This window comes from Sciurus vulgaris (genome assembly GCF_902686455.1).
Source record: "Sciurus vulgaris genome assembly, chromosome: 12".
NCBI lineage: Eukaryota > Metazoa > Chordata > Mammalia > Rodentia > Sciuridae > Sciurus > Sciurus vulgaris.
In genome coordinates this window covers 93224234-93241143 of record NC_136473.1, presented here as the reverse complement: position 1 = coordinate 93241143, position 16910 = coordinate 93224234, and positions in this window count along the sequence as shown.

Sequence of the window (16910 nt, the reverse complement as noted above, 5' to 3'; positions counted from 1 at the left end):
ATCCTTTCCAAACAGGTCTGGATCTCAGCTCTAGAAGGTGTGGTGTTAGGGTCCCATTCGGACTAATCCCCGGAGAGTCAAAGTGAACACACGGTAATGCAAATCACACAAGGAGGTTTTCTTAAAGCAAGCTGGAGCCTGGACTGCAACCAGCCCCTCAGACCGATACAATGGCTGGGGGGAGGGAGCGGCCCCGAGGGGCGAGAAAGCGCTCTATTTAAGAGATTTCCAAGCATTCACACACAAAGACCTGTATGTTATTGGTTAACATTTGAACAGCTAAACATTAGTCCTCCTCTGGTTGGGTCCTGCCAATCTATTTGATTCTCATTGGGTCCCGCCAGAACTGAACGGTTCTAGAAGAAGAAGGGAGGAGGGAAGGGGTGAACTATGCAGGAGATGGGTCAGGTTTAGGCCCCCCTGTCCTTGATAGATAAGGTTTCCAGGCAGCTGCACATTCCTCAGACAAATATCTCTTAACAACCTCGGTAAGCACAGGGGCCCAGCAGTCCTGTTTGTGCTGTATTGGCTCTTGAGGGTGCAGTCGCAACTGCCTGCATCCTGGTGATTAAGACAGTTAGCTGCACAGATATCATCCTGTTCTCAACAGTGGTTCCACTGAATTTATTCTTTCCTCAATTCTTTACCTGGAGTCCTAAGGAAGCACTGAGAGAGCTTCCTCTGTTTGATTTTATTACATTATTTAGTGGTGTCTCTCTACCCTTTAGTAGATAATCCCCTGCAATTGTTAACAACTATTTGCATTAAATTTACTCTATTCAAATTATTGGATAGTTTCCGTCTCCTGGTTTCATAATTGCTGACAATGTCTTCCATGGACTTATATTATATGTCCCTGGCTTTACTCTAAAATTATCTAGCATTCTCACTCTTGCTCATTTAACTCTGGACACATTGATGAACATATTATTCTGAGAACATCATTCTGGTTTTTTTGTTTTGTTTTGTTTTGGTTTGGTTTGGTTTTTAGGTCCAGCTGTGGTGGTACGTACCTGTAATCCCCAGATTTGGGAGGCTGAGGCAGGAGGATCGCAAGTTTGAGACTAGCCTTGGAAATTAATCCAAGCCTTAGGCAATTTAGTGAATAAAAACTAAAAAGTGCTAGGAGTGTGGTGCAGTGGTAAAGTGCCTCTGGGTTCAATACCCAGTCCAAAAAAAAAAAAAAAATCTTGTGTCTAGGATGCTACTATTTCTGAAATGTCTCCTTAGCAAAGAGTCCTCCCCAATGTTATATAAAATGGACTTCTTATAATACTTCCTTCCATATCCTACTTTCTTTTTCGTCAAAGCTCTCAAAGCTCTTGTTTCCACATGACATACCTTTGTCATTCATTTCTTTTTTTTTTTCACCCCACTACTCTTCTAGCTGGAAGTAATGACCATAAGAGCAGATGGTCTGTTTTGGTACTAGTTAATGCTATGCCTACACTCAAATAGAGTTTAGCACATAGTAGACAGTAATCACATGAATGAATGGATTTATTTACTTTCTGGCTAAGAAAACTAAGACCAAGCATGTTAAGTAACAAAGAAGTAGAGCAAAACTATTTATATGCTAAACTCTTCAGAGAAAAAATGTGGGTTGAATTCAATGTTTAATTACTACTTACTAGTGTAATTTAGATGTATTTTGTAAATACTCAGCATCTCAATTTATTTTTCTGTTAAATGGGGATTACAATAATAACATAATAACACGTAGAGTCAATAAAATTATTTATATAATGTGCCTAGTGCAGTGCTTGACACATATTAACAGTTTCACATATTTGATTATTTTTATAATTACCTATGATTGCAAAACTATAAATGTAGGTTTGACAATTTTCTAGAGAGATAACAAGAAAGAGATTAATTTTCTAAAATGTTCAAACAAGGATTGTGTTCAATACACATGTATTGGTAGTTGCTTACTATTGATACCCTAAAATCAAGCAATGATTGAGAATGGCTGAGGAGACTGACCAAATAATAGCCATAGTGCAATTGGGTAACCATGTAACAGAAATGATGCCACATTCCTTTTCTTTGGAGCATGGCCGCACAGGTGAGAACATAGGGATTAGATAGGTAGGTAGGTATTTAAGCAGACAAATGCATAACAAGTCTACAGGTGGACAGATTAAAAAAAAAAAAAACGAAAACGAAAATCAGGAAATCTAAAAAAATGAAGGAATAATGTGGTTATATGAAGTATTCCAAGGATTTTCAAGAAATATTGATCTTTTTATTATTGGGCAGAGTAAAGCTACTTCTTTTCTTTTAAAAATATGGATCTATGACTCCCTGCAGGTTTTATTGAAAATTAACATTTTAATTTTTATCAAGTTTGTAGAAATTAAGGATGATTTTTATTATAAAATATCAGTTTCCTAAGCAAATTTGTCATTGAAAATAGTTTTGCATGCTTTTTCAATGTCTTCTTTATTTGGGTTAAATACTTATTAGTAAACCATTGAATAAAGTGACTTTGACAATTCTAAATTTTAGAATAAGAAATCAGTTGTTTGATAGTCTTACAGAAATTTTATCAGTGTGATAGTATTTGAAAATGGAAAAACATTGCTAGTGTCCACCATTACACAGGGAAATTGAAATAAAGATTTTATATAATTGTCTCATTAACTCAGATTACACTTGAGCTAATTGAAAACACTTCTAAGTACTAAATTGTAGAGTTATAAAGCAGATTAATTAAAGGGTGATTATTTTCAATGTGAAATAATTCCTTTGAATAAAAAGAGATTCATTTAATTAAAGTCCTCCCATTGTTTTAAATTTCTTATTTACTAACAAGTAAATACTAACAAGACTGAAGCTAAAATACTAAAAATCAGGTACCCCAAGAACTTGGAAAACTAAATATAAGTGAAATTATGCTATCAGTTAATAGTAAAAATGTACTTGATTTACAAATCTCACTATTAAGTTTGTTTTTTCTAAATATGGAGTCATGATTCTGGCTTGGTTTTATTTTTTCCATTATTTGTTTCTTTTCTTCTGTTACGTGGATTCTTCCCTTAAACTCACCCACTTACTAAAATGTCCTTTAATCACAAATGGATCTTGTTTCTTAATTTTACAGTCTATTTTACTTAATATTACAGTGTTAGTTCTTGACAAATATTCAGTTTGATTTATATTAAAACTACCTCTGACTCTAGGATTTCATCTTACTCTAATCAGAATGGCAATTACCAAGAATACAAGTAACAATACATGTTGTTGAGGATGTGGGGAAAGGTACACTTATACATTGCTGGTGGGAATGCAAAATGGTGCAATCATTATGGAAAGCAGTATGGAGATTCCTCAGAAAACTTGAAATGGAACCACCATTTGACCCAGCTATTCCACTCCTAGGTTTATACCCAAAGAATTTAAAATCAGCATATTACGGTGACACAGTCACATCAATGTTTATAGCAGCTCAATTCACAATAGCTAAACCATGAAACCAACCTAGGTACCCTTCAACAGATGAATGGATAAAGAAAATGTGACATATATACACAATGGAATATTACTCAGCTTTAACAAATAATGAAATTATGGCATTTGCTGGTAAATGGATGAAGTTGGAGAATATCATGCTGAGTGAATTAAGCCAAACCCAAAAAAACCAAAGGCCGAATGTTTTCTCTGATATGCAGATGCTAATTCATAATAAGGGTCGGGGGAGCTAGGGAAGAATAGAGTTACTTTTTTATTAGGTAGAGGGGAGTGAAGGGAGAGGAAGGGGTATGGGTGTGGAAAGGATACTAGAGTGAAACAGAACATTACTTCATATACATATATGACTGCATGATTGATGTGATCCTATAATATGTACGATCAGAAAAATGTGAAATTAAACTCCATTTATGTATGATCTATCAAAATGTATAAATGCATTCTACTGTCATGTACAACTAATTAAAACAAATTAAAAAATCAATAAAATAAAAAAATTTTTAAAAAGCAAACTACTTCTGAATTTCTATCTGAAGCTCAATTCATTTGTATGGCTGTGGGTTTGAAGTGGTCTGTGTCTCATGGACTCTCCTGTCTCTTCACTGGAACTCCTACTCCTACTTTGATGTTGAGGTGGAAAAGAATTAGAGGGAGTGGAGCTCGTTCAGTGGTCCCTGTGACCAGACATCTGCTTTGACTAACCCTGAAAGATGAGCCCTCTGTTGATCTCATGATGCTGGGCTATGCGGGTTCCTTCAAAGTGTTCCTTTCAGAGCCTTTGCTATTGCTACTCCTTGGTATGGATAATGGAGGTTTATTTTGAGTTCCTCTTCTTATTTCCTTTCCAATTCTCACCAAATAAAGTACACGTTCCATTCAGAGCTAATGAAATACCCTGACCTAGTAAATGCCTTCTCCCCCCCCGAGCGTGGGCAACTTTGTAGGACTCTGTTTTAAAATAAAAAGAACAGAGGGCATAGCAGTGGAAGAGCAGTTACTTAGCACAATACCCTGGGTTTGATGCTTAGCACTGAGGAAGAAAAAAAAAAAATGTAGATCTCATGTTAAGTTTTCTAATTAAAAAGGAAAACAAAAACCAAAACAAATAAAAAGAGGAATATTTGAGTAATAAACAGGTTTATCATTGATTGTGGTAATGGCATCACAAGGGTATGCATGTGCTCAAATTTATTGAATTGTATGAAAGAAAAATCTGTGATTCTTGTATTTAAATTACTATAACTCAGTAATGTCATTTAAAAATAATTCTAATGAAAGAAACAACATTCTGATCCCCCTTCTCTCTGGATGTGAAAACTAGATGGTAGCTTCTTCTTCCAATGAGAACAATTTGTGTGGTATGATCTTCCAGCTTATCAATCTCATGATTTTGAAAATGTTCTCTGAAGTAAATTCTTATAATACTATACTTCCTCAGGATCCATTCTAAGTATAAATTGGACTATATTATCAGATGCGAAGGTTAGCCATTGTTGACAAAATTTCCAGTTCTACATCTTTCTTTGTTCATTCATCAATCTGGTTAATCGAGGTTAGCTGCCTTATGTGACTTTTTTCTGGTGATTATTCCCTGTGGGACAGACAGATGCCACCTGTCTGTCTGACCCAACTCACCTTTCATGCTGTACAGCAATTACTTCTCATTACTGTGTGGTCTCCTGAAACTTGTGCATGCTTTCTTTAAGCCTACCAATTAAAACTCCCCGCAAAAAATCCTACTGGGTTGACACCTTGGACCAAATAAGATAACTGGGCCATGAGTCCTTTTTACTTTGTCTGACTTTGCTTCCTAATCTCCAATTGTGACCCAAAAGCATGCTGTGTACTTCAGGTAAGTCCTAAACTACTAAAATCTCTTAAACTTTCACATTGTGGTTATGTCATTGAATCTGAGCCCTGAAAGTCAGACTATCTGGAAGAAAGTCATGCATGCAAATTCCTTTCTCCTTCACTTTTGTCCTGGCCTCTAGTGACCTGTAGAGATAGTTGCTACCAATTGAGTTGACAGAAAAATGCATTTTTACTCCTATTTGTTGATGTTTCCTAATGGTGAGTCTCAGTGTTTCTTAATGGAAAATCATAATTTTTTTTTTTTTAATTCCCGTTAAAGAAAAATTTTCTTTTCAGAAGCTCAGTTTCTGTCATGATCATGTCCACACCATTTCACAACTTTCAGAAGAAGCAATTTCCAGGAAAATGATTAGAAAGTTAGTAATTCCTACAGTGACAATCATACCACCTTCTATATTTATTTTGAGTCTCTTACCATTCTTATCAGCAATCACCACTTTGACTAAACATCCATGAAACCACTTAGCCTTCTTTGGTCTATTCCTTTAGTAAGTATACAATTTCTACATCTTCTTTCTCTCTACTAATCCTAACTGCTGTCCCTCAGGACCTTTTAGAAAATATCCTTAAGATTTTCCTGTCCACACAGCAAACTTTGCTGTGTCTTCATCTGCCACTTCTGTTGTAATGACTTTCTAAATCAAAGTTTTGCTCACACACTTCTGTGGACAACACTCATCCAGAAAATTAATAGTTCACCTCTCACTACCTACAGTGTGGTTCCATGCTTCCTTGGACATGGAGAACATCTGTCGCTGTCTTGTAAACTACCTCTGAATCTGCATAAAGTTCTTCAAATTCTAACACCACACCACTCTAAAGCATGGTTTTCTCTTTTTGATTAATTCATGTTTTACTGCTTCTGACAAGAATTATTACTACAGTCCCTTCTTTATAAATGTACATCCTCCCAAGTGAACGAACTTCTGAAATGCTACAAGACTGTTTCTGCCACAATGCATATCTGATCATTTAAGTCATCTGCTTAAAGATCATCATTCTTTAAAGAAATTTTAGAGTACATTTATTCTCCTTAACTTACCACAGTAAGCCCCAAACAAACTTTTCTTTTTATGTAATTCAAAGATATTAAACAAATAGATTTCAGGACATTAACTTATTGATATTTATGTATTTAATTGCATCTTAACCAACAGTAATATCATACAGTTTGCTCATTTATTTGAGACATTGAACATTTCCAAAACAAATGAATCTAATATTATAAATATAAAATGTGTTGATGTTAAATATCATCAAAGTTATGAATTAGGAACTTTTGCTGAGATATACACATGCTTGATTTAATTTCTAAAACTAATGTACTGAAAATTTGCAGTGGATATATTTGAAGTTTCAAATATTTGTTATTATTTATACAATATGATTTTTCTGTATAAATCCATAAAAGTTAAAACTTTTTGAATAAGGGAATTTAAATAAAAACACTGCTAAGTAATACAATGACAATAATTTTGTTATCAATATGTGTTCCACTACTTGTATAGAATTTTTAAAGTAGGAAATCTATTGAAATAAAATTATGTCTAATGTGTGAAACACTTCCTGAACTGCACAATTTTAAAATTCAAAATGAAAAGAACTGTGTTCATTCATTTACTTAAAATATATCAAGTTCTTGCCTTTATTTTTATTAATGTGAATATTTCATAAATGGGATTTATCCCATTTAACCGCAAATAAAAGCCAAGGCCTAATCTTTGGTTCAAAGAACAAGGTATATAACGCACACACAAACCACTATTGGAAGGATTCTAATTCCTTTTAAAAATAGCATAGCAATCTTTCTGTCTACAAAGAACCTAAAACAAAACAAAAAACAGAACAAAAAACCCAAACCATAGATAATTACTTTGATTGTTTAAATAGATTTTTCTCTAAATGAACCCTTAAGTTCTCTTACTACAACAATATTTGTTTATATATATTTTTTCCACACTTGAGAATAGTACTGGAGTATACTTATTCTATTCAATTTCTTAAAGTCTGATGAAATCTAGGTATTTTGATGGATATTATAACAACAGAAAATGTACTTTTTTATCTTATAAAACCAAAAAGTACAAATCTTCAAACCTAGAAATATCAGGCAGCCATTACCTCAGGTTGAGCTTCAACATACAAACTGAAACAAGATTGCTGCATACCCAGCAGCCAGCCAGGAAATCTGAAAAACCTTGCCTTTCAGATTTAAAAAACAGGGAGGTGGAGATAGCAGAGAAACATAAGGATAATTCAGAGATTGATTATGCAGCTGATTTTAGGAGATTTTTTTTTCACACTTAAAAATTAGTACTGAAGGATATTTATTCTATAACTGTCATTCCAATGTTAGTAAGTGTCTAATATCGATACAAATATAGAGAGATGGAAATGTGCAGTAAATTTGCAGAAAATAGTTTCAGATATTTCATGATCTCATGTCTACTCAGCAGTAGACAAAGTCTCAGGGATTTTGGAATTTCTAGGTGATTTCTCAAGCTATCTTATTTACTGAGATTACTTCCTCGTATAACAAGGGTAGGATGAGAGTTAGAGATATTTAGCTTGGAGGCTTTTTCGAATGAAAGTCAATTGGAGAAACACCTGGAGTTAGGTACTTTGGGCCAGTCCTCTCAGAAAATGGGACCGATATCACTTTGATTCAAGGCAAGCTTTGATTTTGCTATTTCACATTGCATGTAAGACTTCTAACTCATTTAATGGATTTTATATAAGTTCAAAATAAGTTCAGAGTTCAATGCACTATTTTAATCTACTAGTCTTTTCTGTGTCTTTAAAAAATAATTTTGAATATAAAACATTAAACAATGAACTTTATAAGATAAACCATTGCATGCAGACTTGAAGTAGAAGAAATACTTTAAAAAGTTCTTCAGACAGAATGGAAATGTCCCCAGATTCAATTTAGGTCCTCAGTGTCCCATTCTTAAAGAAAAGGATGGCAAGATGCCATGTCCCTGGAATGGCTCTTTAAGTTCCCAGGAGCCTGGTCAAGTCAAAAGAATCTGAAGCTAGAGAGCAGACCTGAGCCAGAATGCTTAAACAGTGGCTTCTTGACCCTGACTGTGTGTCATGTATGCTGGGAACCCAGACAAGTTAGTGTCATCTGTAGAAAACTGTTTTCTTGCACATATGACAGGACAGGTGCTCCTTGGGACACCGGTCACACAAGGAACAGAGCAGGCCGAGCAATATAATGCTGATACTGTCACTGTTCTTTTCTTTTTTCCTTTTTTTTTTTTTTTTTTCTTTTTTTTTTTTTTTTTTTTTTTGTGGTGCTGGGGATCAAACCCAGGGCCTTGTGCTTGCAAGACAAGCACTCTACCAACTGAGCTATCTCCCCAGCCCCGTCACTGTTCTTGTAGCTCCCTACTGAGCTGATAAAAAATTGAGGAAACTGTGCAAAAAATATTGTCACTTACCCAGCCAGCCACCACTGAACAAAGTGCTGTCATATTCTCAGAGATAGGCGGTAACACTTGGCAAAGGGACAGAGGAGCTCCTGTCTAGCTGTCACCAGTAGACTCTTATTCTGCCCATCGCCAATGGACCTTCCTCTTAAATTTTTTCCTGTACACATTGTCTCATCCCCCCGTTTTGAGGTGTCTTTGTTGGTCTTGGTGCAACCTGTCCCTCTGTCCTAGCACAACTGGACTGTGGACATTATACACAATAAGGAATAAACGTTAAAAATGTGGATAAATGTGAAAAATAGGTCTTAGAAGGACAACTGACTCTAGCATAAATTATAACATTGCATCATGGGGAAAGGACAAATGTAAATGTAAACGTGGGGCGACAATTCAAAGAACAGGGATTGAGGAGACAGGGTCAATTTTCATTGATCTGAAAATGTATTTATTTTGTCCTTAGTGATTTAATAACAATCTCTATGACTATAGAATTCGAGTTGACAGTTGTGTGTGTATCCGTTCTCTAGTGAGTGTAGCTGTGCTCTAGTGTGTGTATCTGTTTCCCTGCCACTTTATACATGCCATTCCATGGTTTTCTCCTCCTCCATTGCTTTCCTGGGAATTTAGTCAACATTAATATAATAGTTTATTTACGTGGAATAGGTATCTTCCATATGCCTGCTTTCAACGTTTTATCTTTTCCATTTAGCTTGGATGTGTTATAATGTGATCCTCTTTGTCTTTGCCTAGCTTAGGGTCAATTGATCTTTCAGATCTTAAGTTTAAGACATTTTTACTTTCTCAAATTTAGACATATTCCAAACATTATTTCTTCAACTATTTTTTTTTTTTTTTTTTGTCTCACACTTATTTTATTCTGTTACTGGCACTATAATTGCAGGTATATGTGTCACTTCATTTTGTCCTACATGTTAAAAAGTTTTATTTATTATTTTAAAATATCTTTTATCTCTGTGGGGATAAAAAAGTACTTGCTAATTCCAGAATATTATCTTTCCTGTGGGAGGTTCATTTTGATTGTTGTTGTTCTAAATATGATTTTACTTTTCACTCTTAATATATTCATGTAGAAAGTCACCTTTAAAAATCAGATATGTTGGACTGGGGAGATAACTGAGTTGGTAGAGTGCTTGCCTGGAAAGTACAAGGCCCTGGGTTTAATCCCCAGCACCGTAAAAAAAAAAAAAAAAAAAATCAGATATGTTAGTAGTCATCATAGTCAACTTGTAAAATTATTTAGGTGTCTAGAAAAAACTTGAAAAATCATGTATCTTTAGATGTACTCCAACAGTACATGGGGAAGCCATTAATAGAATTTTCTTTTTCATTTAGTGTCTATAAATGAAAATGTTTTATTAAATAAAGAAGGATTTGTAATTAGATTTTGTAATATTATGTATAAACCTCACACACCTCAATTCCTGGGATGATAAAGACACTGTTCCTAAGCAGAGATTTAAGTGGACAACATAATTATTCTGTGATACCATCTTAATGATTTCTCCAGATGTTAGGAGAATTAACCCAGCTCCTACATTCAACTCCACCCCAGCCTGCTGCTCCTATATGCAGTTTTTCATGTTTCTGCTGCTGAAAATATATGCACTGAAAATACCTATTTACTTTTGTGTGAATTGCAATAAAAGCAAATGGAAATGGAAATTATTACGACAAGGAAATTATCCTATGACTTCTTATGAATTTCCACCAAAATATGCTAGACATGAAGTTACAAAGCAAAAGTAATCAAGGAATAAAATATATAGTGTATTGTGAAAGAACAACCTGAATTTGTTAATTTTTAGATTTTAACTTTCCAGATATAATTTAAATATCTTGACATTAACATTATTGAATATGAAACATTCAAACAAATATACTGCCTGAAGAGTTAATGATTATGTCATTATTGTGGCTTAAATATAAGTTAAGATGATGTAATGTTTCACATTATTATCAGGAAATGAAAAGGTAGCATTTCCTTCTATTATCACAATACATATTGTGGAATTATTTGCTGTCAAATTTATATTGGGACTTACAAATTTTTGGTAACTCAATAGGAACAATTATGTTATAATAATAAATATCATTTTTTGATGAAAAATAGAAAAGAAACAGTTTTTAAAATGGATCTATATTAATATAAAAATTCAATTTATACTTTTGAGCATCTACCATACTTTTGCAATGTAGCATTCCATATATATTTAACAAGTAAAACATAATACCAAGATTTTTAAAATTTAGGGTCAGTTAATCTCTTAAATTGAGATGGAAAATTAATTGAACAATTGAGTTTTCTTCAGGACTAAAATTCCAAAAATTATTTGCTTTATTCATGAAAGAAAAATCATTCTACCTTCCAGTTTAATTCATCAGCATAAAAAGTTAAAACACAAATTTTTAGTAATTATAATATCTATGAGTCACAATCTATACCTTTAATCATAGATGGTTATTTTGTTTTCCTTTCATTTTTGAAAATTCAATGATGTTTGAAGATACTTTTATAATATCTTAAAATTATAGTTTTATGTAAATATCCCAAATTATTTGAAATACCTAATTTAAGTAATTCAGTATAATAACTTATTGTATGTGCAAGTATAACAGGAAATCAATAGTTAGAATTTAAGTAGTAAGAGTGAAATAACATATAGTTTCTTAAGTTTGGTGCTTTAATGTCCCAGAGTTCTTGTATATTTTGCTCATAATTTAAAAAAATTTTTTTCCTCATTACTCTCTAAATGATCTAAGTCATCCACCTTGTCTTTGAGTCCTTATATTATATCTTCTCCTTGATCTAATCTGTTGATAAGTCTGTCCCCTAAATTTTGTATTTTATTTCCTGAGTTTTTCATTTTCAAGATTTCTATTTAGTTCTCGGACTCTTCATTAAAATAATAATTAAATAAATAAAATACATTAAAATAATTTTCATAGCCCATATTTTCTCTCTCAGTTTATTTCTTACTGTTTCTTGTAATTCATGGATCATTTTAACAATTAAAATTTTAAATGCATTTCCTGCATCTCATTCACTTTGGTATCTACAGATTCATTTGTGGGGGAGTTAATCAACTTTTGGAACCAACTTGTTGGCTTGTTTCTTCAGGCTTCCTGTATTCTCTCAGGTTCCTTGCACATCTGTTGGGGTGATTTCTCACCATCTATTAGGTGAGGGCCTTGTTAGTGAGGAGTTATGTCCTTTCAATGTGCCCTAGGCTGAGGGCATATCTCAGCATTAAAGCACACAATCGGCTTCATCAGAAGGCTGGGTTCACCACCCACACCAAGGTACCTGAAAGGTGTTCAGTACAGGAAGACTTGCTGGAACTGTCTCACAAATGTAATTGAAGCTTTTAAGAAATTGAGATATTTCAGGCAGAAATCTATATTCAGTCTCAACCAATGGCTTCCCTGAGCTGCTATCCAGACCCCAGGATCCTGCTTAGACAAAGCCCACAACCATGATGATCCTCAGACCCCAGCTCCCCGGTTCTCCCCCCACAGAAAGAGATTCTCACAGATCTATTTCAAGGCAAATAAACATCAGTTTATGATTTAAATGAAAATAAAATTAAATGCAATCATGTCGATTTTCTCTCTGTAATTTTTCTTATAAAAAATAACTTCCGTAACAAATATAAAAAACGTAATTGTGTTAAAATAAAACTAGTTTTGGTATGATTTGTTTTTAGGAATCTATTGTCGATTTACTAAGGTATGCTAAGGTGTAAGTCAAAAATTACACTCAAAATTAATTGAAGTGATTGACTAATTTCACAACTTGTGGTTTTAAGTGGACATAAAACTTATCCAATATTCTTAATTGATATGTTATATGTAGCCATTTCAAGTGCAATTTGAACTAAACAACCTATTATATTTGGCCTAGAATGAAATATAATCCAGTAAGGCAAAATTTTTCTTCTTTCAAGTATGCTTTATCTTGTGCAATAACCTAAATCAATACCATGAATAACTTTTCTGAGTGTGACATTTTAGATTCTATATCAATATGGTAAATGAAAATTAGCACCTTTCTATTTATAAAGAAATTTATATTAGAATTGATTACCAAAAAGTAATTATAAGTAGAACCCCTACTTATAATTAACTGCCAAAATTAATATTTTGGATACCATTCATTCTAGCATTTATGAAATATTTCTCTCATTTCAGGATGACTTCTTCCTACAAAATATTTTGATATTTTAAGTGAAATTTTATTTTCAAAATACTGTAATTTGCACAGCATACATAGCATCAGAAGGCATTAAGTGAATTGATTCAGGCACCGAAAGTCAAATGTGGCAAGCTCTCACTCATATTTAGAATATGAGTTCAATGGGTTCAGAGAGTGTCTGTGGGCAGTGGCCTTGGGATAAGGGCTGTTTGGATTTGCACAGTATTTGCTTTCACCATCCCGATCTTGAGATCCAAGATAATTCCTATTCCACAACAGATGTAGTCTTTCTTCATGCTATGCTACTCAATGCTGGGGGAGATATGATGCAAACAGTTCTTTCCAGCATGCTTTAGCAAAGAGGAGGCTCCATCCAGGGTCACTGGCTTAGAGGTAAGTTTCTTGGGGCTCTGTTTAGTACTGGGTTTCATGTGGGAGACCTCACACTATATTTCAAGTCTAATGCCTATATTCAATTCCCTCTCCCCTTTCCCAACCAGGTGCCATCTCTTTAAGTGGTACACTGTACAAAACTTGATGAAGACTGACATAAGCAACTCTTTTTTCTTCCTTTGTCAATACAATCTTTTCATATTATTAAGTTAAAATTATCTGTTTTCCTTAGCTTTTGTAAAAGCAGTTCCTTTGTGTGAACAGCTGTTCAAATTAAAGTATCTGTGGGGATATGATTGATGGAGGATCTTACCATCTTGCTCTGCTTCTATAACTTCTAATTCTTTTTAAACTTTTGAAAGACAACCTTTCTTACAAATTTGTTTTTGGTCAACCTAACTTTCTGAACACATTAATTTAGAGTCTCAACAAATCAATGATTTTGTGTGACTCATATCATGTAAATATTTTATTCATTTATTCATTTACTTCTCTGATACTGGGGATCAACCCAGCCCAGTGCATGCTGGGTTCTGTTACTGAGTTTCACCCCAACTTTCATGCTGATTTTTTAGGTGTTATTTTTTTGTTTGTAATTCTGTATAAACTTCACCAGAAACCAATTGCCTGGAGCAACAAGAGTAGGTGTAAATAATTTATATTAAATGAGTCTTGAAATAATAAAAGCTTCACAAGAGAAAAAGCATTGCTAGATTTTTTAAAAACTTTTTTTTGGTTATTCTTACATCTTAAATATACAAAATGTTCTTTGTGCATCATATTTATTAACAAATTTGTGTTTATAGAACTTAAGTGATCATTTATAAATGATTTTGTGTCTAAACATTTGCTAATATTATGTTAGGTTATCACAAAAAATGGAAACTAATGAATTTCCAATTAGATTGAGGGAAGTATCACACGTTAAATGTTATTTGTGACCTTAAATAATTTGTAAACATAACGTTCACTGCTCTTATTATATTATGATTAATTTATTTGGATAATAAATGTTTGAACAAAAATATAAATTTGTATATGTAAATAAGTAATATACAAGTACTGTAATACAGTATTTGTATAGATGTATATATATATACACATGCATATATATTAATATATATGTGTGTGTGTGTGTAACTATGCACATTATATTGATTGTGATTTGGTTCACACAATTATAAAAGATATTTTATAATATATATTTTTCATTCTGTTGGGAGGACCCTGAGTTAACATATATGTATATATGTACACACACACATACACACCCATATACATTTATATAGTTTTAATAGGTATATATATATATATATACCTATTAAATATATATATTATAGGTATATAGGTACCTATATATTATAGGTATATATATTAAATATATACCTATTATATATATATATTATATATATATATGGGTGTGTGCAGACAGCAGTGATTTAAATCATGGCCTCTGACTCTCTCATAGTTACACTGGGTGCTACCTGTGCAAAAGTTCAGACCAAGATGGCCCAGTTACTGTGCTGATGCTGGCCAGGGGACTTTACATGCAAAAGCAAGCAGGGGTTATCAGTTGAGGCCTTGAGTTCAGACACTAACTCCCAGGAATAGAGAATTCTGAGCAAAACAAGAGGACCTTAATATCTAACCAATCCTTCATCCTTTAGATTGCCTGCTTTGCTGAAATGTTCCTACAAATAACCTTTTGATGAAACCTATATAAAATATGTGCTAAGCTAGCTCTGGGTCAAACTCCCTTGGAGTTTGACTGAACCACCTGGCCCCAGCTTTTACTCTCTATGCATGTCTGTTTGTCCGTTCTTCATCCCCCATTGCCCCTTGTCTGGTTTCTAAATTAACAGCCCAGGCATGAGACCTTGGCAGGTGTGTGTGCGCACACGCACGCATATACACACGCACAGGGTACAATTTCTGAGGTCAGGATATGAATATTTCCACTCAGAGAAATTTTCATTCTCCTTATACTTTCAATAAACTGGATGATCCCCAGCTGCATTGTTGAGGTTGGATCTTCTTTACTAAGTGTACTGATTGAAAAGCTATCTTTATTAAACACCTTCACAGAGCCCACAGAAATAATGATTTACCAGGTGTCTAGGCAGGGCATCCCTTAGCCCAATCAAGAGGTCACAAAATCAACCAGGACTCAAGTGTTCTTTATTTCTTGGTTAGTCCTAAATATTTGAACAAATTTTTCCTTGATAAACAAATGAATATGTTCAGGAAATACATTTCAAGGAAAAGGAAAAATGTAAACACTACAAGAGGAGAGAGACTGATATAGAGATTAAAAAAAGATGTAAGTGCCTATCAACAGATTATATAAAATTAATTAATTGTGATGAGATTCTGGTTCAAACCAAAAATCAGAAAAATATAAAATCATTTGATTCAATTGGGTCAGATATTTTTTAATAATAAAGAATTTTAATTTTTTAAGTTTTATAATGTTATTATTACTATAAAAACAACACCCTATAAAGACGCATACAGAAATATTTATGAATTAAATTTTATAATCCCAAGATTATCCTCCCTAAACACAGAGATGAGAAGCTAAAAAATAAATAAATTCAAATTCAGTAGAACTAACTCTTGCCTGATGATTTGTGGCTTAGAGAGATAGACCAGGCTGTTAAAAACATTAAATTGCAGATAAGGGTAGGGATGAGGTTTCCCTTGGTATATTTGGAATTCATTTAAGTTCTTTGCCCCTCAGCACATAACTCTCATTCTAGCCATTTCTAAACCATTTCTAAATACTTTCTTCGACTCCACCTTTATATATATTCTCCTTTGTTAAATTAAAAGTAAAAGTAAATATAAATTCAATGGGAGCCCAATTTTGTCCCCTGTCAAATATTGAAATTTAAAATGATGTTTGTTGGAAATAAGAATTTTAGTTTGACATGAATTTTGAGGCATATATGAAAGGAAATTAAAAGTTGCTCAATTAAGAATAAACTGTCTTATTACAGTTAACAAACTGATGTTTTCACTGAAATAAGGATTAATAAAGTACATGAACATTGCCTGGGTACATAGCTCAGTTGTAGAGCATTTGCCAAGCATATGCAAAGTCCTGTGTTTGATCCAGCACTGCAAAAAATATAACTTTACCTATTTAAAAAATGAACTTTGTAGAAATTTATACAAAGATTGAAACACTAATAAAGTTAAACCTCAAAACTAAAGAATGGAACTCAGGAAATAGAAGTATTATTACAAACCACACAGTTAATTACTCAAACAGTATATCATAATTAGGCTTAATTATAAGTATATTAGGGATGATGCCAAATTACTCAACCTTCTATACAACAGTAAAAACCAGGGATAATAATTCAAATTCATCAATATTTTACTTGGTGATATTTGCTCTTTAGTTTCTTTTAAATAATCGCTCAGTGCCTGAGTCAAAAATACATTCTATCTCTTCTCAAGTTCAATTTTATATCTAATATTTAATCTCATTTCACTGTATTTCTATATGCAGGGTG